The 24,346-nt window shown below is 38.9% G+C and overlaps 1 protein-coding gene and 1 pseudogene across 1 annotated transcript in view; one reads left to right on the top strand and one right to left on the bottom strand.

Moving 5' to 3' along the window:
- LOC143658291 (uncharacterized) overlaps window positions 1-24,346 on the bottom strand; it is a 129,958-nt gene that overhangs the window by 5,771 nt on the left and 99,841 nt on the right.
- Window positions 17,700-18,683, top strand: LOC143660154 (vomeronasal type-1 receptor 1-like; annotated as a pseudogene).

The raw sequence follows: 24,346 nt of genomic DNA, 5'->3' as shown, positions 1-24,346 counted from the left end.
AGAAGGCATTACTAAGAAAGAATGTGTAATGGGGTACCCTTCTGTTAAACATGTAAGCAGTCCAGTAGTTAAGGGGCACAAAGGATGGCCATCTATGCCCATAACCATGACCTGGGAAGGAAGGAGTTGACCTGAGTAAGAGGGGAGGATGGAAAAGGTAGCCCCTGTGTCCACTAAAAAGGAGGTGGACTTACTCATTACCTTGATTGTTACCCTGGGCTCGACGAGGGTGATTGGGGTCACTGAGGCTGGGCATTGTTAGTCATCAGTGGCCAGGCGCAGGATTGCCAGCGGTGGGTCAGGGGTTGGAAGGTTGGCCCCTCCACGCCAGGCACCAAGGGGCAGTCGCTTTTCAAATGTCCCTTTGTACCACAGAGAGGGCATGGTCCCTTGGGCTGTCGAGGATTGGGGCACTGGCAGGACCAGTGTCCATCGAGGCCACATTTGAAGCACTTTCCTGGTGGTGGATTAGTCATAGCCAGCTTCTTCTCCATTGAAGTGAGCTGCAGAGCCACAATCAGGGATTGGGTTTGTAAATTCACCTTTTGGCAGTCCTGGGATTCCTTTTCTGCCCTCTCTAGTTCATCACAAGTATTAAAAATTTTAAAGGCCATGTTTACCAGGTCACGGATAGGGGCCTGAGGACCGTCCTCAATTTTTCTAAGTTTATGCCTTATATTTGGAGCCAATTGGGATATAAAGTGTGTGGCTAAAACAGTTTTATCAGCCTCCGAGTTGGGGTCTAAGCAGGTATATTGGGAGAGGGCTTCTGTGAGATGGTGTAGAAAAGCAGCCGGGTTTTCATCAGGACCCTGGGTAATTTCCCCTAGCTTATGGAAGTTTATTACTTTATGTGAAGCTTTCTGCATGCCTACTATGAGGCATGTAAGCATTTTGTCCCATCTAGTCTGCCCATTTCTTCCTGCTGGAGTGTCAACCTGATATTCCCACCCTGGCTCTTGGTCTGGCACTGCCTCAGCCTCTACCAGCATAGTGTGGTCAGTTATATGCACCTGGTTAGCATGAGCCCTGGCCGCATTGAAAATGTGGTCCATTTCCTCTGTAGTGAGAGAATAAGAGCAGATTACATGAAGGTCATGCCAGGTGAGGTCGTAAACATTAGCTAGATACTGGAATTCTTTAGTATAGGTAGTTGGATCATTGGAGAAGGAGCCCAACCATTTTTCAATGTGTGAAAGATCAGTCAGAGAGAAGGGAGTGTGTACCCGAATTAATCCTTCAGGTCCCACAACCTCCTGGAGGGGACAGAGTAAAGTACATTTTGAGTGGGTATGGGCACTTACAGGTGAGGGTAGCACGGAACTAGCTGGTGACAGAAGAACCAAAGTGGGGGTGGGGCCATGCTGGTAATGGGAGAGCTTTGGAGTAGAAGGAGGAAGGGAAGGATAAGATGGTGGCTGGAATGCTGCTGGAGTGGGGGGAGGAAGAGGGGGGTAAGATGGTGGCTGGAGCGCCGCTGGTGGAGAAGGAGGAAGAGAAAGGCAAGATGGCAGCGGGAGTGCCACCAGCACAGAAGGGGAGAGAGGAGTACAAGATGGCGGCTGGGATGTCACCAGAACAGAAAGAGGAAGAGAAGGAGAAGATGGCGACTGAGATGATGCCAAAGCAGAATGGGGGAGGGAAAGACAAGATGGTGACTGGAGTGCTGCTAGAGGGAGGGGAAGGTAGAGCAAGGGACAGGAGGATAGTTTTGCAAGATGCGGTGGTGGCCCTGGTCTTTTAAAGGAAGATGGATTGAGGGGGTCAGAAAAGGAGGAAGTTTCTTCAGAGAGAAGTGGGGATTTGGGAGTTTCCTTGGCTAGGAGAACCCAAGCCATACAGCAGGAAGTACAAAGGGAGGGGTGGGAGTGCAGAAGGAAAAAAGCCTGGACATAAGGAATTTTGGCTCATTTGTCGTTCCTCTGGCAAAAGTTGCAGAGGTTCGTAAGGATATTAAAATCAAAAGTCCCATCCTCAGGCCTATGAGAATCATTATCCAATTGATATTGGGGCCAAATATTTTTACAAAAGTAAGTGAGGGGACTTCTGCATCAAGATGGCGGCTTAACAATGTGTGCATTTTAGTTCGTCCTCCAGAACAACTACTAAATAACCAGAAACAGTACAGAACAGCTCCTGGGGCCACGTCAGTGACCAGACACACAGCATACCCCAGTCTGGACCAGCTGGACCGGCTGCGAGCACCCCCCAGAACCGTGAGTTCCCAAAGCTGCGGCAGCCAGCGCCCCTCCCACACAGACCGCTTCCCAGAGGGGAAAGGAAAGGACTTTGCCAGCAGCAGGGGCTGGGCACAATAAAATGCCAATTGTGGAACTAATTAACAAATTCTGACTACAAAAAATAGGCCCCCAGCTTAGGTGAACCTGATCAAAGCGGAGGTTGCTCATTTTTGCCCTGGCGCCAAAGGGGCAGGACTGACAGAAAAAGGGGGGAAAAAAAGAGAAGGAAACAGAGGTTTTTGTGGCTGTGTATCTACAAAGGCTTGACTGCCTCTGGGTACATCGGCAGGACTTTTCAGGCTGCAACTGCCCCAGGCATAGGCAGAAGTGAGCTCTTTGGGGGGCTTATCTGGAGCTTGTGCCTTCCCCAGGGGAGGGGTGAAGCCCCACCCAGGTGGAATCCCTCCATCAAGGAATTCAGACACCAGGGTTTGGTAATTTGAAGCCATTAAAACCAGCCTACAACCTCTCCTCTGTCTCCACCATGCCCCCAGCAGGGAGAGTCTGCCAAAGTTAAAGGTACCACATCATCTTATGCTGGTGGGACCTGCAGTCAGACAAGTGCCACACACAGGGAAGGATAAGAAAAACAGAGTCCAGAGACTTCACAGGAAAGTCTTTCAACCTGCTGGGTCTCACCCTCAGGGAAAACTGATACAGATGACTTTTTCCTCCTGATAGGAGGCCAGTTTGGTCTGGGAAAATCTGGCTGGGGTCTATAATATCTAAGTAGACCCTCCTAAGTATGTGTGTGTGTGTGTGGGGAGGCACTGCACAAGCAGGGCAAGAAACAAGAAAACAAGAACTGAAAAATTCTTCTCTGTTAAACAAAACTTAAGCTAAAGGTCCAGAAAAAGCTTAACTGAATGTCAAAGAACAGATAGACAACAAATTCATCCAGTAAGAAAACCCTAGATAAAAGAAGTGAAAGCAATCTCCAGAATAAACTAATTAAGGTCATTAAATGCCTAGATGCCAGCAAAAAATAACAAATCACACTAGGAAAATTGAAGATATGGCCCAGTCAAAGGAACAAACCAAAAATTCAAATGACATACAGGAACTGAAACAATTAATTCAGAATGTACGAACAGACATGGAAAACCTCATCAAAAACCAAATCAATGAATTGAGGGAGGATATAAAGAAGGCAAGGAAAGAACAAAAAGAGGAAACTGAAATTCTGAAAAAACAAATCACAGAACTTATGGGAATGAAAGACACAGTAGAAGAGATGAAAAAAACAATGGAAACCTACGATGGTAGATTTCGAGAGACAGAACATAGGATTTCAAAACTGGAGGACAGAACATCTGAAATCTGACAAGAAACAGAAACTATAGGGAAAAAAATGGAAAAATATGAGTAGGGCCTCAGGGAATTGAAAGACAATATGAAGTGCATGAGTATACGTGTTGTGGGTGTCCCAGAAGGAGAAGAGAAGGGAAAAGGAGGAGAAAAACTAATGGAAGAAATTATCACTGAAAATTTCCCAACCTTATGAAAGACTTAAAATTACAGATCCAAGAAGTGCAGCATACCCCAAAAAGAATAGATCCAAATAGACATACTCCAAGACATTTAATAATCAGAATGTCAGAGGTCAAAGAGAAAGAGAGGATCTTGAAAGCAGCAAGAGAAAAGCAATCCATCACATACAAGGGAAGCCCAATAAGACTATGCGCAGATCTCTCAGAAGAAACCATGGAGGCGAGAAGACACTGGGATAATATATTTAAATTATTAAAAAAGAAAAACTGACAACCAAGAATTCTATATCCAGAAAAACTGTCCTTCAAAAATGAGGGAGAAATTAAAACATTTTCAGATAAAAAATCACTGAGAGAATTTGTGACCAAGAGACCAGCTCTGCAAGAAATACTAAAGGGAATGCTAGAGACAGATACGAAGACAGAAGAGAGAGGTGTGGAGAAGAGTGTACAAAGGAAGACTATGAGTAAAGGTAAAAAGAAGGAAAATTAGATATGACATATAAAATCCAGGAGGCAAATTAGTAGAAGAAAGTACTACCCATGCAGTAATAACACTGAATGTTAATGGATTACACTCTCCAATCAAAAGACATAGTCTAGCAGAATGGATTAAAAAACAGGACCCATCTATATGCTGTCTCTACTCAAAGGACACGAGGCCAAGGACACAAATGGACATTTACACACCAATGTTTATAGCAGTATTATTAACAATTACCAAGAGATAGAAACAGCCAAAATGTCCATCAACAGACAGTTGGCTAAACTAACTGTGACATTTACATAAGATGGAATATTATGCAGCTGTAAGACAGAATAAAGTTATGAAGTATGTAACAACATGAATGGACCTTAAGGACATTATACTGAGTGTGATTAGCCAGAAACAAAGGGACAAATACTGTACAGTCTCACTGATATGAAATGACATTAGTGGATAAACTTGGAATATTTCCTTGGTAACAGAGACCATCAGGAGATAGAAATAGGGTGAGATATTGGGTAATTGGAGCTGAAGGGATACAGATTATGCAACAGGACTGAATTTAAAAACTCAGAAATGGACAGCACAATATTACCTAACTATAATACAATTATGTTAAAACACTGAATGAAGCTGCATATGAGAATGATAGAGGGAGAAAGGCTGGGGCATAAATGAAATCACAAAGAAAGATAGATGATAAAGATTGAGATTGTATAATCTAGGAATGCCTAGAGTGTATAATGATAGTGACTAAATTTAAAAATGTTTTTGCATGAGGAAGAACAAAAGAATGTCAATACTGCAGTGTGCTGAAAATAGATGGTAATTAATATTTTTAAAATTTCAACTTGTGTGTGAGACTAAAGCAAAAAATGTATATTTGGTACTAATCTATACTTTGACTAGCACATCTCCTAATATAACTTATGTAGATAGTTGACTGAACACATTAAGTACATGGAACTTTGTATAGGACATGAGATTTTGTTGGTTTGTCCAGGTGATGCCCTGATGAATTCCAGAGTGATTTGATCAGTGAGTGGAAAAGTATTTGCAAAGTCCCCTTTGGGGAATGGTGAGAATGGGGGAAAACTCAACTTCCCCAAGTTGAATTCTTGATAATCTCACAAGCAGTGTGGACAACCAAAACTATAGGCTGAGCCCCCAGTCTCGGGGTTTGTTCATATGAAACTTAACCCCACAGGGGATAGGTCAAGACTACTTAAAATTAAGCCTAAGAGTCACCCCCAAGAGAACCTCTTTTGTTGCTCAAATGTGGCCTGTCTCTCCAGCCAACACAGCAAGCAGATTCACCACCCTCCCCCTGTCTACATGGGACATGACTACCAGGGGTGTGGATCTTCCTGGCAGCGTGGGAAAGAAATCCCAGAATGAGCTGAGATTCAGCATCAAGGGATTGAGAAAAACTCTAGAATGAGCTGAGACCCAGCATCAAGGGATTGAGAAAACCTTCTTGACCAAAAGGGGGAAGAGTGAAATGAGACAAAGTGTCAATGACTGAGAGATTCCAAACAGAGTTGAGAGGTTATTCTGGAGGTTATTCTTATGCATTAAGTAAATATCACCTTGCCCTTCAAGATGTCATGGAGAGGCTGGAGGGAACTGCCTGAAAATGTAGAGCTATGTTCCAGTAACCATGTTTCTTGATGATGATTGAACAATGATATAGCTTTCACAATGTGACTCTGTGATTGTGAAAAAACCTTGTGTCTGATGCTCCTTTTATCTACCTTGTCAACAGATGAGTAGAACATATGGAATAAAAATTAAATAATAGGAGGAACAAATGTTAAAATAGATTTAGTTTGAAATGCTAGTGATCAATGAAAGGGATCAGTAGGGGTATGGCGTGTAAAATTTTTTTTTCTTCTTTGTTATATTTTTCTGTTGTCTTTTTATTTCTTTTTCTGAATTGATGCTAATGTTCTGGGAAATGATCATGATGATGAATATGTAACTATGTGATGATATTGTGAATTGCTGAATGTATGTGTTGGGAATGTTTGTGTTTCTTGTAATTTTTTTTAATTAATAAAAAATTTTTAAAAAAGTAAGTTAAGTGTTTTGGCTGGATATCTGGAAGTAAATCCAGTGTGGATCGGTTAGTCAGGAGATAACCCAGAGGAGTATAAGGTTTGGTTTTTGAGGATTTATTGCCCATACTGACGGGTCTCAAAGGAGAAAGGACTGGCCAAGGGAGTGTTGGTGTCCCAATGCTCTGAGAGGGTCCTCAGAGCTCTTAGGAGCATGAGCTCGTCTCCCCAGGGGATGTCTCACCCTGATTTGAGGCCCTTTCATGTCCTGGATCTGAATTTGGGAGGGAAACAAGAAGCGGGGTGTCCGCACAACTTTTCTAGTCCCAGGAAATGGTGTGAGTTTGCAGGTGTCCCCGTTCATCTCAGCCCTCGGAAGAGAACCTGACATGAATTCATGATTTTCAGAGAGTAATTAATGACAGGCTCTCTTAGAACGGTGAGACCCGGCAGCAGGGCTAGGAGGGAAGGGACTTACCCAATCCGTGGTGGATGCAGTGGCGCACCAAAGGATCCCTTGTCACTGGCTATGTGGAGGAAGGAGGAGAGAGGAAGCTGGGGCACCCTTGGCCAGGCGGGCAGCAGCCGTGCTCCTCTCCCAGGTTTCAGCACCAAGATGAAAGGTTTAGGAGGTGAAAGGGTGAGAAAGAAGAAAGGTAGACCAGGAAATTTAAAGTGAGCGGTGGTTTATTTCTGCACTCCCGGGCAGAACTCACCAAACCCAAGATGGAAGGAGGTGAGTGCGCATGCGGGCTTCAGTGCAGGCAGCTTTTAAGGATGGAGGTCAGGTGACATCCGGAAGGGGCAGTTCATTAGTTCCAAAAGTCAGGTTGTGAGGAGTGACACAGCCTCTGCATCTCCAGTTGCAGTGCCCTTCCCCGTTCCCCTGACCTAACAGATTGTTTTGTTAGCTACCGCTTTTTTAAGTCCTGATACACGCGACAACATGGATTTGTAACTGGTGCCCTGCTGGCAAGGTGCCCTGCTGGCAACGAGCCCTGATCCAGGTTGGACAGTTTCAAAACTAAAAGAATTTAGAGACCAGAGGGTCAGTAAGTAAAAATAGTAAAGTTTATTAAAAGAGAGAGTACACAGAGGTTAATTCAGATGGACCCAAGGGAGGGACACCCACAGAGTGGAGTGGGCCAGCTTGTTTTAAAGACAAGTTTTGTAGGTAGCAGGTTTTCATAGTAACCTTTGAATACTAGGTGTCTTTTTTGTTCTAGGAGGAAATAGCTTTCAGAGTTCATAGTTTGTTGTCACATACCTAAAATTTGTCTTTGGGTAAATGGTTAACAAGCTTTATAACCCTGTTTCCTATTATTAAGTAAGAGTTTGCTTTGGGCCCAGAATTTTACAAGCCTTTATGTTTGGGGAGGTTTTAGTGGTTTGAGGAGGTTTGAGGCCTTTAGGGAAATTTTTTTGTCCCCGGAATTTTGCAGCTCTGTATTAGTTGCTTTGGAGCTAGATAAGAAACAAGGGACTTGGAGTTGTCTGTTAACTCTTTCAGAGCTGAATAGGAAACCAGGGACTTATAGTTGTTGTATTTTATCCTGCTTAAGATGTACCTTGAAAACATTATGTTGAGTTAAATAAGCCAGACACAAAAGGAAAAATATTGTAAGATATCACTGATGTGAAGCCATCAGAATAAGCAAACTCATAGTCAAGATCTGGAATATAAATAACTAGGGGATGGGATGGGGATAGGGAATGGGAAATTAAGACTTAAATGTTCAGAGTTTCTATTTGAGAGGATGATGTTCTGGTGATGGGTGCTGCTGATGGTAGGACAATGCTGTGAACTAAGTTAGCAGCACTGGAATATATCCTCAAATATGATTAAGAGGGGAAAAGTTAGATTGTATATATGGTAATAGAATAAAATTTTTTTAAAAATCCATGGAACTGAGACAAAATAAAGTCTCAGTGGTTGAGAGATTTCAAACAGAGTCAAGCAATTATTCTGGTGATGGTTCTTATGCATTATATAGATACCCCTTTTAGTTTACGATGTATTGGAGTGGCTGGAGGGAAGTACCTGAAATTGTTCACCTGTGTTCCACTAAGCTTGATTCTTGAAGGCTGTATAACCATATAGCTTTTACATTGTGACCATGTGATTGTGAAAACCTTGTGTCTGATGCTTCTTTTATCTAGGGTATGGACAGATGAGTAAAAAAAATAAGGGTAAAAATAAGTAAATAATAGGAGGAGATAAAGGATAAAAATTGGGTAGGTTGAAATACTGTGGGTCAGTGAGAGGGAGGGGTAAGAGGTATGGGATATATGAGTTCTTTTTTTAATTTCCTTTTCTGGAGTGATACAAATGTTCTAAAAATGATCATGTTGAAGTATACACAATTACATTGTGATATTGTGAGCCATTGGTTGTATAATATGGTTGGACTGTACATGTGTGGATATTTCTCAATAAAAATATTTTTTAAAAAAGGAAAAAAAATCCATGGAACTACACTGCACATTGAACCCTAAGTTAATAGAGACTACGGACTTTAATTAATATAAAAATTATTAGAATGTGCTATTACAAATTGTAACAAATGGTCTACCATGAATGCAAGGTGTTAGTGGTGGGGTGGGGTGCCTGTTGGAATCTTTTATGTACCCCAGAAAAGCCGTGTTTTAATCCTGATTCAATCTCGTGGTGGCAGCCTTTCTTTCAATCCTGATTCAACACCATAGGTTGGAAACTTTGATTAGATTACCTCTACAGAGATGTGACATAACCAGTTGTGGGTGTAACTTTTGATTTGATGAAGATTTGACCACCTCCATTCAGGGTGGGTCTTGATTAGCTTACTGTAATCCTTTAAAAGAGAAGACATTTTGGGAGAGAGTCAGAAAACACAGAAACAATAGAGAGTAGAGCTGACACAGATGTTTGGAGATGCTTGGAGCCCAACACCATTGCCATGAGATGTTTAGCAAGCCAGAACCTAGAAAAGGGCCAAAGGAAGCCAAGAGATGAAGGCCAGCCCCAGAGAAGCAAAGTGAGGAAACACCACAGGGACAGAGGCTGAAAGTAATGGAGCTCACAAGCAAGGAACCAGCAGATGCCAGAGTTGTGACTACTCAGCTAACAGAGCTGTTCTCGATGGCATCAGCCTTTCTTGAGTGAAGGTAATCTCTTGTTGGTAGCTTAATTTGGGCACTTTATAGACTTAAGACCTGTACACTTATAACTTATCAAATTCCTCCTTTTTAAAACCATTTCAGTTCTGGTATATCACATTTCAGCAGCTTACAAACTAAAATATGTGGTGTATGGGAATCATGTATTTTATGCATGATTGTTCTTTAAACCCACAACTTGTCTAATAAAGGGGAAAAAAGAAACAATAGCTCTAATAAATATATAGAGAATGCTAAAATTAGAAAGTCACTATTGTGCAACACCTGTTGAAATAATGCATTTAGGCAAAGATCATAAATAAATGCTAAATACAATATTAGCTGAAATTGTGTAAAATAGCTTATTCACACTTTGCCAAAGTTTTACCTCACAGGTTATCTACTGATTGCAAAGGGAAAAATAGAGTTTTTCAACAAAGGGAACTGACAATAACCACTTTAAGAAAGGGAGCAAATTTAGTTTAACTAATGAAAGCACAAATTGATACTATGTATATGCTGATGTGATATAATTGAAGGAAACACTAGCTCTGAAGTATAGTGTCAAAAGTTTTTAACCTGAATCTAATTAGTCCTTAGAAAGAATTTCCAGTTCATAAGAAATAGTGCAGAATAAAGGAACTAGTTTAAATCACTGCAAGGCAATAGTCAGACAAATCCAAAGCATGGAATATTGTAGAAGGCCACTGTTCAAGTTACAGTGGGAATTCCAATGAATTTTTTTGTGTGTGAATGCTAAAGTCATCTGTTCTCCCTTTAAGGAGTCATCAGTTCTCCCTTTAAAGACTTCAACCGATTAGATAAGATTTCCCTCATTGTGGAAAGCAACCTCTTTGGTGACTGTGGATGCATTAAGTCAAAGATGTAATCAACTGACTAATGATTTAAATCCACAAAATACCCTCACAGTAATAATCAGGCCAGTGCTTCCTTGACCAAATAACTGGACACCATAACCTAATCAAGTTTTCAGGTGACCACCACACACATGACCATCACACATGGAAATGCACATGAACTAGAACAGTCAAATCAATATTGACAAGGAAGAATAAAACTGGACAACATAAAATCCCTTAGTTCAAGACTCATTATGAATAAATAATAATCAAGGAAGCATGGTATTGGCATAAGATAGACAAATAGACCAATGAAACTGAAGCTATATCATCAATTTTTTAAAGGTGGAAAGATATTTCAATGGAGAAAGGATAATGTTTTCAACAAATTCTGCTGAAACAATTGGATATCCATATGCAGAAAAAAAAGTGAGCTTTGAACTATACCTCACACCTTGTACAAAAATTAAAATTTATAATAGATTTAAACAAAAAATCTAAAACTATAAAATGTCTGAAAGAAAATATCGAGTAAAATCTTGTGACTTTGGCTTAGGCAAGCATTTCTTATATATGGATGAGCTTTGATGGATGAACCTCATCAAAATTAATTGCTTCTCCTCTTCAAAATACACTGGTAAGAGAATTAAAAGACAAGCTACAAGGGGGTGCAAGGGTACTTCAGTGGTAGAATTCATGCGGGAGACCCAGTTTCATTTCCTGGCCCATGAACTTCCAAAAAAAATTAAAGATAAATAAATAAGACAAGCTGCAGATTGGAGAAGGTATTTGGAAATCATATCTTTGATAAAGGACTTTTATCCAAAGTATACAAAGAACTCTTAAACACAATAATAATGAAACCACCTGATAAAAAATAGGCATAAGATTTGAAAATATACTTCACTAAGGGCTTACAGATGTCAAATAATGACATCTAAATATGCTCAAAATCATTACTTGTTAGGAAAATGCAAATTAAAACTACATGAGATTCTAGTACATAGCAACTATAATGGCAAAAATTTTAAAGGCTGACCACATCTTGAATTGATAAGGATCTGGAGAAACATATTCTGCTGGTAGGGGTAAAAATATTATGACTAATTTGGAAAAAATATTTGGCAGTGCTTTAGTTTCCTCTGACTTTCAAAGCAAATACAATGCAATGTATTGGCTTAAACAATGGGAATTTATTGGCTCACAGATTTGTGCTAGGAGAAGTGCAAAATCAAGGTGATGCTTTCTTTCAACAGACCATGATGTTCAGGGGCTGGCTGCCAGTAATCCTTGGCTTTTCTGTTATATAGCAGTGTGTAGGAGCAAGGGTTAAAACAAGACCCGCAGAATTTGTGGGGAACAGCTGGCCTCAGGGTGGTGGTGGCAGTAAACTGTGGAGATTGTTATGTAGAGCAGTCTTGGAGGAAGAGAATGTTTACCCCAAATGCTTATGTTAAGTATGAAGGAAGGGAGCACTGAAAAATAAGCACTCTGCTCCCTCTGGAAATGCATGCATGCCTTTTATCACCCTGCAGTATATAGGCTGGATCTGGTTAAGAATAAAATTGCCTGTTGTCTATTATCGCTGATCTTCAGATCCCCTGATCCCATCTCTTTCTCATCATTCCTTAATATCCTTCGCACTCCATCCTATAGAAAGCAACATCTGGTGCCCAATGTGGGGCATGAAGAAGAAGACTCTGAAACAATATTGAAGAACCAAGGAAAAGTCTCCGTTAGAGGAACATTTGTCCAGCCAATAGAAGAGGACTTGAGTCATATTGGTAAAGCAACCCATATTGGTAAAAGTAAGCATTTTCCTTGTAGCATCAGGGTAACGGGTAATCATAATAGGTGGCTGGAGGAGTATGTTTGTGTGTTAAAATTGTTAAAAACTGCAGGGGTCTCAATGAAGACTTCAGAGTCACTAGAACTCTTTTCTTTGGTACAGAAGCATTGTTATTGGTTTCAACCTTAAGGCCATAATGTTTTAAATCTTAAGCAATGGAAATTGGTTATGAAGGCTTTGCAGAGAGCATAACAAAATGGAGAAGATATTCCTGTTTCTATTTGGTCATTGTGTTCAGTCAGGCAATGAACCACCTAGCCCCCACTTTCTCTTAAACTCTGTGTTGTATTTTTTCTCAGTCTCCCACTGCCCATTCTGACCCTGTTTGGACAGTTGATTGAGCTGGACTCGGCAATTGGTGCCCAGACAGAGATCTGATAGGGAACTCTTAAAGCATAAAGTGAGGAGATGCTCCAGGGATGTCCACTAAAAATACTACAAAGAGTTAATAAGAGCTACAAAAGGGTAAGGAGCAAATTAGAGATATTTTCAGCTAGGTGTAAAACATGGGATATTCAAGTTCAGCAGAAAGGAAACTCTATAAATCTATTCTGTCCACTAGAGACACAACATTTTCTCAGCCTCAGTTAGAAACTTTTCTTTGTCATGTACAGGATTGTTGCCCATGGTTTTCAGAAGAAAATACAGTTAAACCTCAAACTTGAGCAAAAGTAGGAAAACAGTTAAGAAACAGATATGAGACCATTTTAAACAATATCCAGTATGTACTGGAGCTATCCAAATATATAATTGAGCCCACCACTGACATAACATTCCAATCCATACCTTTAACTTGGAAAACAAATGAGCCTTTGTGGGTTGAGCAGTGGCCCTTATCTATAGCAAAGTGAGAGCCTCTAATTCAGTTAGTTCAAGAACAGTTTAAAGCAGGACATATAGAAGAATCTCATAGTCCCTGGAATTCTCCACTATTTATTATTAAAAAGAAATAAGGAAAATGGAGAATGTTAACTGATTTGATAAAAGTTATTGCTGTAATTCAACCTATGGAGTCATTACAACCTGGCTTGACCACACCAGTTATAATTCCTAAAAACTGCTCTATTATTATAATAGATTTTAAAAATTACTTCTTTGCCACACCTTTAGCAGAACAAGGTAAAGAAAAATTAATTTCTGAGCTTGTTCTTAATGAGCTGCCTTTATATAATAATTCATATACATTTGAGTCAGAAAATATTCAATAAGAACAATGCCATGCTGAACAAAATTCAGTACCCTTAAATTCCTATGGAATTATAATGGATTGGTCCCCTAAGGGGTATGCAATTCAGGATTATAGCTCTGACTCAAAATGTTATGTTAAATTACCTTAGTTTAATCTAAATAATTATTCTACTGAAATTTATACCAATGCTGCAAATAATGTCTTATGACAATGAATGGGAATGGCAGCCCCATCTCCTTTTGTTAACCTAGATCCTCAACAAACAGCAGTTTGGAAACTGGCCATGAGTTTAGCACCTATTCATATTTGAAAAAGAAATATATTTTAAGAACTTTAAAACTGAAAATTCTTGTTAAAAACTATATATTGATGTTTCAAATATGCATTAACTAAAGTATTTTAAGTATTTAACATTCTAACTAATTTAATTTTGATGGTAATTTTATGTGTAAAATATTTGTTTAAAATAATGACTTAAGTATGAAAAATATAAAAGATGTACTTTTATTAATAGGAAAAAGAGAATAGTTTTATCCTAAGATGAAATGAATAACTGCTACAAAGTGAGAAAAAAGTAGGACAAAGCCTGAACTAATATAATAATTGCTGAGGGTTTGTAAAAATGGAAATTATGGTCAAAATCAAGAAAGATTTAATGAGTCTAAAATGACAACGTTTTCTTGGACTCTTAGCCTGTTCTAATGAAAAGGTGTAAAAAATGTTTTCTAGATAATCAGTGTAAAAAGCAAAGAGTCTGTGTTTTATCAAAATAACATGTTAACTTTTATCATGTCATTATCTGTATAAAAAATACTAATTTTCTCCTGGGTATCATCATACTGGCAAAAAACTTTCTTTCCTTGCTCCAAACCAGGTGGCTTAATCTATTAATCTAAGTAATATTGCTATAAATGAATCTATTACTGGCTAAATAATATTCAAATCATATAAATGCCTAAATTCCGTTAAGCTAAAATATTTTAAAGCTTTGTCCAGTGTTTATATAAACTACATATGTATAAACTAAATTTATCTAACTAAACCAAATAACCATGGCTTATGTTGGGAGCAGATCAGATTTGAGGGCTGAATGCAAGGAAAAAATATACTTGTGGAATCTATTCTGTTTACCTGATGTTGCCATTACATGCAACTGATGTTGCTATCACATGACCTTGGCAAGAAACAGTTAAAATGCGCACTTTAACTGGGAGGATTGGCTATCCTCCCAGAAGGAGGTGTACTTTAATAAAGATGTCTAGGTCCCAGGAAGCTCCTCTTGGTCCCTAGCCAGTTCCCAGAGGACCCAACTGGGCTCAGTCATGTAAGCAAATTGGAATTTGACCACTATTGTGGGAAAATATCATAAAAGTAGCATGTAATAAATTTAAAATTACCAAAAATGCACAGCCAATTATAAAGAATCCTCATTCCTGCATTCCTTTTCAATCAATCCAATTAATTCATTTTTAAAAATTTGGTCATTTACTATGGATATGTGTCACAATTGACACTTACTCTGCTTTCATTGTTGCTACCTGCCACTTCAGGGATTCCTAATTGTATGTTACAGAACCTGTTTGATATTTTACAAGGATACTCTGATTTGTTAAGAAAAAGGCAGTTAACAGCTGTGGCTGAACAAGAATTACAATTAATGATTGCATGTGTAGAATGGTATGATCTCTAAATGTTGGGTTAATTTCTTTTTTTCTGTTAATTAAAAAAAAAAAAGAGAAGGGATAATTGGAGATGAAGGGATACAGACTGTACAACGGGACTGGATATAAAAACTCAGAAATGGACAGCACAATACTACCCAATTGTAATGCAATTATGTTAAAACACTGAATGAAGCTGCATGTGAGGTATAGGTTTTTTGTTTTTGTTTTTTTTTGTTTTTTTTTTCTTTCTATTATTGTTTTAATTCTTATTCTGTTGTCTTTTTATTTCTTTTTCTAAATCGATGCAAATGTACTAAGAAATGATGAATATGCAACTATGTGATGTTATTAAGAATTACTGATTGTACATGTACATTGAAATGATTTCTAATTGTTTTGTTAATTCTTTTTTTAATTAATAAAAAAAAAAAAGAACATTAAGGAAATCTACTAGCATGATACCATGGGAGGAAAGGAGGAAGTGGAACTGCACAAAATGCATCACTACTCAGAGAAGGGACTCAGGAATCAGGGTAGAAGCACCTTCAGAAATGGCAGATGGAGTCCCTGTTGGCCATGCTGCCATGGCCTTAGGAGAACTCAGGAAGACAAAGGGTGAGAGAGACTAGCAGAAGTGCCAAGAGCTCCTGCAAGAATGTGAGAACAGGAATGGGTCAGAGCTTTCCCAATATGCAGATGACCCCGAACCCCAAGAAGAGACTAGGTCTGTACCAAAGAAACACTGAGCCCAAGGTCTAGCATGATCTCAACAGATCTAATCACTTTCTTTGAGAGCAGGAATTAGAGGAACTTTAGTATCTACTTCACAGTCCCTGATATGAGTATCCCGGTGCAGTCTTGAGAATGCCCTCCTGAGACACAAAGCCCATTTCACTGGTGTCAAGAAAGTTTTCCTCTCACTGCACTTTCTGTTAGTTAGGTCATCATAATAATCCCCAGGAAATGCTGATGGTGACTTGTCCTGGGACCAACATTTACAGGTTCTTTGAAGATGTGCCTATTTCACTGCAGTTTGTCTACTTGTAAGTACGTTAGTTTAATTACAGAAAGCTTGAAGCATCTGTTAATATTAAGTAGAACTAATTTCCCCATAAAGCTCTATCTTCATACTTTTTCTAGGAGTTCTTGCATCTTATTTATCCATATCATTTTTAGTTATCAACTTTTCTAGTTCAAGAAAAAATATTGTTGGTATTTTAACTTTGTCCATTAAATGTTGCAATTAACTTATGGGGAACCTACATTTTTGTAATGTTCAGTTATCCTATCCTAGACCAAGTAATATCCTTCCATCTATCAAAATTTTCCTCAGTCAGATTTTATATTTATTCTTAAATTTATCTCAAGAAATGTACATTTTGATTGGTTTTGTAAATAGACTTCTTATGAAGAGAAGAAGATGCACAGAGACACAAGCAGAGAAAGAAGCCATATGAAGATTGACACAGAGATTGGAATGATGGAACAAAAAGCTCAAGAATGGGTGTGCAAGTGTAGTTCAGTGGTAGAATTCTCACCTGCCATACAGGAGACCAGAGTTTGATTCCTGACCCATGTACTTTCAAAAATAAAATTTAAAAATTCACCAAATGGTACTGCAATAGCAAGATACTCACATGGAAAAAGAATGAAATGTGATCCTCACCATACAGTTTACAAAAAATAAAATAAAAGCCAAGGAATGCCAAGTATTTCAGGAGCCAAGGTAGGAAGGATTCCACTCTGGATACTTTAAAGAGAGTACAGTCATGCTGATACCTTGATGTCAATCTTCTAGCCTCCAAAACTATGAAAGAAAAACTCATTAATTTTAATACCATGTTTCCAGTATTAGCTCTTTTTGGGCCCATGAGTTATGAAGAATGCCTTACATTTTCAAATATAAGTAGCACATTTAATCCTATATTTATTATTGATCCTAACCCGCTCCCACCACACACACATTTTGCAACAACATGAAGAATATTTTGGAATAAAGTACACCTGTGATATATAATTATCTCAAAGGAGTAAGACTAGAAATATGAGACATCAGAGTTTAATTTTTGCCTCTGTATTTGTTCTATTATTTTACCCTTGTGATACACATGTGTGAGTTCAATACTTTGTGAGAAATTTTTTTCTAATTAATAGAAACAACAAAATTTTCTATATCTTACCAGAGAACCACTGAGTGCAAGACTCTCTGATAAATATTTCCACAATAACTTATATCATGGTATGATTTATATTTCATGGTTATCATATTTTATATATATTTCCCAAACTAAGCTCTGAGCCCTTTGGAAAAAAGATCAACCTCAATTAATCTCTGCATATCCCAGGATTGATAACATTCTTGTATATAGTGGATATACAAGAAAAATGTGTGGAATGAAAGATAAGACTTTACCTTGAGGCATATGTTCACAACATACACACCAAAGTATTTGGGAAATAGATGAAATACAGAACCATTCTGCATGACAAAATAAGCCCAAGTAGAAATGCTCCAAGAGGACTACTCTGTGTGGCAATGTTGAGCTCACTAATGTGGAGCCTCCTTAACAAAAATATGATTGCTGTCCCCAGAAAAAGGGAAGTAGTAGGGACCTAGGAGTTTCCATCTGGACTGAGAATATTCGAACAAATTTGTGAACATTCCAAATTCTAATTCTAGGACCTTCAGGTTCTTTCCTGAACATCTCCTTCCTATGTACTCATGGGAATGACTTTTGGAAACTTGATCCTGAGACTACTTTTCCTGGTCCAGACTGGGATTGGCATCCTGGGAGATACCTTCCTTCTCTTCACTTATGCCTCCCCTTTAAACACTGGACACGCACTGAGGCCCATGCACCTGATTCTTGCCAACCTGGCTGTGGCCAACTTTTAGGTTCTTTTCTTCAAGGGGATCCCCCAGATGATATTTATCTGGGGAGTGACACACATCCTTGACAACACCGGGTGTAAACTTGTCTATTACATCCACAGATTGGTCCGGGGCCTTTCCCTCTGCACAACTTGTCTCTTGAGCAATTTTCAGGCTATTACCATCAGCCCCAGAGCTGGTGGGTGGATGAGGCTCAAAGACAGAGCTTGGAAGAACATCAGTTCCTCCTGCCTTCTGTGCTGGATCTCCAACCTGCTGCTAAACATCTTTGTTCCTATGCAGTTAGAGGCCCCTAATCACTTCCACAATTCCACAAAGATTAGGAATTATGGTTTGTGCTCTTCCAAAAATCCTGACACATCTTCCTCTATAAAATATACCATTCTAATGATTCTCCCTGATGTTGTGTTCATGGGCCTCATGCTTGGTGCCAGTGTTCACATGGTACTTCTCCTACACAGACACCACCAGAGAATGAAGTATATTCACACCCTAAGCATCTCCCACAGATTCTCCCCTGAGGCCCAAGCCACTCAAACCATCTTGCTCCTGGAAAGCACCTTCATTCTGTTTTACTTCACCAATTCTATTCTTACAAAGTACGATACTGTTTTTTCCAAATCTCGTCCTTGGCTGCAGCACAATACCACGTTTTTGGTAGGATGCTATCCCACACTCAGCCCCATGATATTGCTGCTTCGAGATCCCAGAGCACCAAGTTTCTGCTCTTAAATTGAGAAAGAAAAAAACAAATTACTGCTCTGTTTCCTTTTCTTCAAAGAATCTGGTTATTCACTTCTTAAACCAAAAATTTCTGGCTGTCTCAAACAGGACAGATCCATCCCAAGACACTGACAATGAAATATTTGTATGATATTAACAGCCATGTAGAAGCCTTCTCATTTTTCTTTTCCTTGAAATATTTAACATAATTGTGGAGATAATGTGGGCAGATACAAGACTCAGGTTTCTGGTTTGAATATGTTATGCACCCAAGGTTAAAAGACTATGTTCTTTTAAACCATTCTTGTGGGGGCAGTCTTTGTGGGTGTGACCTTTTGCTTAGGTTACTTCAATTGAGATGTGACCTAGCCCATTCAAGGTAAGTCTTAATTCTTCAATGGAGCCCTTTGTGAAGAGGTTAGAAGGCAGTAAAAACAAGACAGATTAGAGAGAAATGCCCAGAGACAATTGGAGACATCCACTAAAACCAGAACCAGTTGAGAAGGACCATCAGGTATCACCATGTGCCTTCCTACATAGCAGAAGAACCACAGATGTCATCAGCCTTTCCTCAGAGAATATATCTTACTCTTGATGCCTTAATTTGGACATTTTCATGGCCTTAGAACTGTAAATTTGTAACCTAATAAAGTCCCAATGAAAAAGCCAATCCATTTCTGGTATATTGTCTTCTGGCAGCTTTAACAAACTGAAACAGGGTATTTATCAGAAAAATTTTTTCATTGCATCATAGGAGATTATTTTGCAAAAATAGAAAGTCCTGATGAGGCAGGACCTCCACAACAGTGATGTGAGGATCTCTCAAAATTCAATTTTCCACAGAAACAATAAAACTACTGGCAATTTTATTGTAATAAACCTTTACAAACCCCCAGAATTTACTCAAAGGTTTACAACAATCTGAAGAACGTTGACTCAAGAAAAACTGCGGACCTTAGAAATATAAGTGGATTGTGGAGTTTTAACTTGACCTGCTTCTATCGCCATCTCCAGGCCTGCAGTAGTCTTGAAAACCAGCAGCCTCACAACCACAGTAAACATGAAATGGTGCAGCCTCACAACCACCAGAGGGGCATTGGGCTTAAAGGGCCTCAAAGGACCCATCCCTAGAGAGATGGATATCTATCTCACAGCTCCTGGTAAAGCTCCACTCACAGGGAGATTTTTTTATTATTTCACATAACACATAACTCACAGCTTACTCTAAGGTAAAAGCCATATTCCCAGGATAAGACTCAGAAAAGTTGAAGCTACATAAGTGTTTACACAGAGCTATATGTAGGGAAAGTGAAAGATGGGTATTCACTTAAAAGTTCTCATAAATGAACATTAAACAAAGAACCCTATAACAGGTGAGCCATTAATTAAATTCATTAATTCATCCATGATGTAAATATATTGAGAACTTACTATTTCCCATCTTCTTAGATACTGGGGGTAAAGTAGTAAAAAATAATTTAGAGCCCAGAGTTATGGAGCTGGCCTTTAATTAACTGGGTCATATTTAAGAGTAATTTTTTACACTTCAACTAATGGACATGAATGATAGAGTACACGTTTTCCATTCCATCATAATGCTAACAACAGCCATTCATCCAAATTAATGTGTAACTACCTCCATGTATTAGTGAGGGTTCTCTAGAGAAACAGAGTCAATGGGAAATATTCATAAATATAAAATTTATAAAAGTTTCTAAAGTAACTGTGGGAACATAGAGTCCAAAATCCATAGGGCAGGCTGGGAAGCTAATGATTCCAATGGAGGGTCTGTATGAACTCCACAGGAGAGGCTTGCTGGCCAAAACAGGAAGAGAACCTCTTTTGCATCCTCCTTAAAAGGCTTCCAGTGATTAGATTGGGCATCACTCATTGCAGAAGACGATCCCCTTGGCTGATTAGAAATGGAATGATCTGTGGATGTAGCCAATGTGATCATGATTTAATACTATGAAATGTCCTCATCACAACAGACAGGCCAGCACTTGCCCAACCATACAAACAGGTACCACAACCCGGCAAAGCTGACAAGTGAACCTGACCATGACCGTCCACCCCTTGTCAACTTGGCAGCTATACACATCACCTTAAACCATACCTAATTTCTAAATAAAAAACAATAAAACAAGGAGGCAAGGTGGTGGCTTAGGAATGTGCACATTTTAGTTCATCCTCCAGAACAACTAAAAAATAACCAGAAACATTACAGAACAGCTCCTGGAGCCATGATAGTGACCGGACACACAGCATACCCCAATCTGGACAAGCGGGACTGGCTGCAAGTCTCTGGAACCGTGAGTTCCCCAAGCCATGGCGGCAAGCACCTGGCATCCATACCCCACATGTGGCTTCCCGGAGGGAAAGGAAAGACACTCTAACAGTAGCAAGGACTGAGTCCAACCGAACACCAATTGTGGCATTAATAAACAAATTCTGACTACTAAAAATAGGCCCTCAGCTCAGGCAAAATGGGTCAAGGTGGAGGGTGCTTATTGGGCTAACTTAAAAAAAGGAAAGGGGACGAAATGGAGGTGAAGCCCAACTCAGGTGGAAACCCTCCATCAAGGAATTCAGACCCCAGGGCTTGGAAATTTGAAGCTGTTAAAACCAGCCTACAACGTCTCCTCTGTCTCCACCATGCCCTCAGCAGGGAGAGACTTCCAAAGTTAAAGGAGCCACAACATCTTTTGCTGGTGGGACCCACAGGCAGACAAGTGCCACATACTGGGCAGGATAAGAAAAACAGAGCGCAGAGACTTCACAGGAAAGTCTTTCAACCTACTGGGTCTCACCCGCAAGGAAAACTGACACAGGTGACTCCTTCCCCCTGATAGGAGGCCAGTTTAGTCTGGGAAAACACGGCTGGAGTCTGTAATACCTATGTAGACCCTCCTAAGGGTGGGGAGGGAAAAGGCACCATACAAGCAGGACAAGAAACAAGAAAACAAGAACTGAAAAATTACTCTCTCTTAAACAAAACTTAAGCTAGAGGCCCAGAAAAAGCTGAACTGAAGGTCAAAGGACAGATAGACAACAAATTCATCTAGCAAGAAAACCCTAGGTAAGATAAGTGAAAGCAATCACCAGAATAAACTGATTAAGGTAATTAAATGTCTAGATGCCAGCAAAAAATAACAAATCACACCAGGAAAATTGAAGATATGGCCCAGTCAAAGGAACAAACCAATAGTACAAATGAGATACAGTAGCTGAAACAATTAATTCAGAATATACGAACAGAAATGGAAAACCTCATCAAAAACCAAATCAATGAATTAGGGAGGATATGAAGAAGGCAAGGAATGAACAAAAACAAGAAATGGGAAGTCTGAAAAAACAAATCACAGAACTTATGGGAATGAAAGATACAGTAGAAGAGATGAAAAAAACAACGAAAACCTACAATGGTAGATTTCAAGAGACAGAGGTTGGGATTAGTGAACTGGAGGATGGAACATCTGAAATCAAAAAGAAACAGAAACTATAGGGGAAAGAATGGAAAAATATGAGCAGGGACTCAGGGAATCGAATGATACTATAAAGCGCACAAATATACATGTTGTGAGGGTCCTGGAAGGAGAAGAGAAGGGAAAAGGAGGAGAAAAACTAACGGAAGAAATTATCACTGAAAATTTCCCAACTCTTATGAAAGACTTAAAATTAAAGATCCAAGAAGTGCAGCACACCCCAAAGAGAATATATCCAAATAGACATTCTCCAAGACATTTACTAGTCAGAATATCAGAGGTCAAAGAGAAAGAGAGGATCTTGAAAGCAGCAAGAGAAAAGCAATCCATCACATACAAGGGGAACCTAATAAGACTATTTGTAGATTTCTCAGCAGAAACCGTGGAGGTGAGAAGACAGTGGGGATGATATATTTAAATTACTAAAAGAGAAAAACTGCCAACCAAGACTTCTATATGCAGCAAAATTGTCCTTCAAAAATGAGGGAGAAATTAAAACATTTTCAGACAAAAAGTCACTGAGAGAATTTGTGACCAAGAGACCAGCTCTGTAAGAAATACTAAAGGGAACACTAGAGACATATGAAAAGACAGAAGAGAGAGGTGTGGAAAAGAGTGTAGAAAGAAGGAAAATTAGATATGACATATAAAATACAAAAGGCAAAATGGTAGAGGAAAGTACTACCCAAACAGTAATACCAAAATGTTAATGGATTGAACTCCCCAATCAAAAAAAAATAGACTGGTAGAATGGATTAAAAAACAGGATGCTCCTATATGCTGTATACAAGAAACACACCTTAAACAAAAAGATAAACACAGGTTGAAAGTAAAAGGTTGGGAAAAGATATTTCATGCAAATAACAACCAGAAAAGAGCAGGAGTAGCTATACTAATATCCAACAAATTAGACTTCAAATGTAAAACAGTTAAAAGAGACAAAGAAGAATACTATCTACGAATAAAAGGAACAATTCAACAAGAAGACATAACAATCATAAATATTTATGCACCAAACGAGAATGCCCCAAAATACGTGAGGAAAACACTGCAAACACTGAAAAGGGAAATAGGAAACATCTACCATAATAGTTGGAGACTTCAATTCCCCACTCTCATCAATGGACAGAACATCTAGACAGAGGATCAATAAAGAAACAGAGAATTTGAATATTACAATAAATGAGCGAGACTTAACAGATATCTATAGGATATTACACCCCACAACAGCAGGATACACCTTTTTCTCAAGTGCTCATGGATCATTCTAAAAGATAGACCATATGCTGGGTCACAAAGCAAGTCTCAACAAATTTTAAAAGATTGAAATCATACACAACACTTTCTCAGGTCATAAGGGAATAAAGTTGGAAATCAATAATAGGCAGAGTGCCAGAAAATTCACAAATATGTGGAGGCTCAACAACACACTCTTAAACAACCAGTGGGCCAAGGAAGAAATTACAAGAGAAATCAGTAAATATCCGAGGCGAATGAAAATGAAAACACAACATATCAAAACTTATGGGATGCAGCAAAGGCAGTGCTAAGAGGGAAATTTATTGCCCTAAATGCCTATATCAAAAAAGAAGAAAGGACAAAAATCCAGGAATTAATTGTCCACTTGGAAGACCTGGAGAAAGAACAGCAAACTAACCCCAAAGCAAGCTAAAGGGAAGAAATAACAAAGATTAGAGCAGAAATAAATGAAATTGAGAACATGAAAACAATTGAGAAAATCAATAAAACCAGAAGTTGGTTCTATAAGAAAATCAATAAGATTGATGGGCCCTTAGCAAGATTGACAAAAAGAAGAAGAGAGAGGACACAAATAAATAAGATCAGAAATGGAAGAGGAGACATAACCACTACCTCACAGAAATAAAGGAGGTAATAACAGGATACTATGAACAACTTTATACTAATAAATACAACAATGTAGATGAAATGGACGGGTTCCTAGAAAGGCATGAACAACCAACTTTGACTCGAGAAGAAATAGATGACCTCAACAAACCAATCACAAGTAGAGAAATTGAATCAGTCATCAAAAAGCTTCCCAAAAAGAAAAGTCCAGGACCAGACAGCTTCACAGGTGAATTCTACCAAACATTCCAGAAAGAATTAGTACCAACCCTGCTCAAATTCTTCAAAAAAATCAAAGTGGAGGGAAAGCTACCTAATTCATTCTATGAAGTCAACATCCCCCTCATAACAAAACCACGCAAAGATATTACAAAAAAAGAAAACTAAAGACCAATCTTTCTAATGAAT

Source organism: Tamandua tetradactyla, chromosome 16 (genome assembly GCF_023851605.1).
Source record: "Tamandua tetradactyla isolate mTamTet1 chromosome 16, mTamTet1.pri, whole genome shotgun sequence".
Classification (NCBI taxonomy): Eukaryota; Metazoa; Chordata; class Mammalia; order Pilosa; family Myrmecophagidae; genus Tamandua; species Tamandua tetradactyla.
Note: the sequence above shows the minus strand (reverse complement) of the source record. Positions and strands in the feature narration are given on the sequence as shown.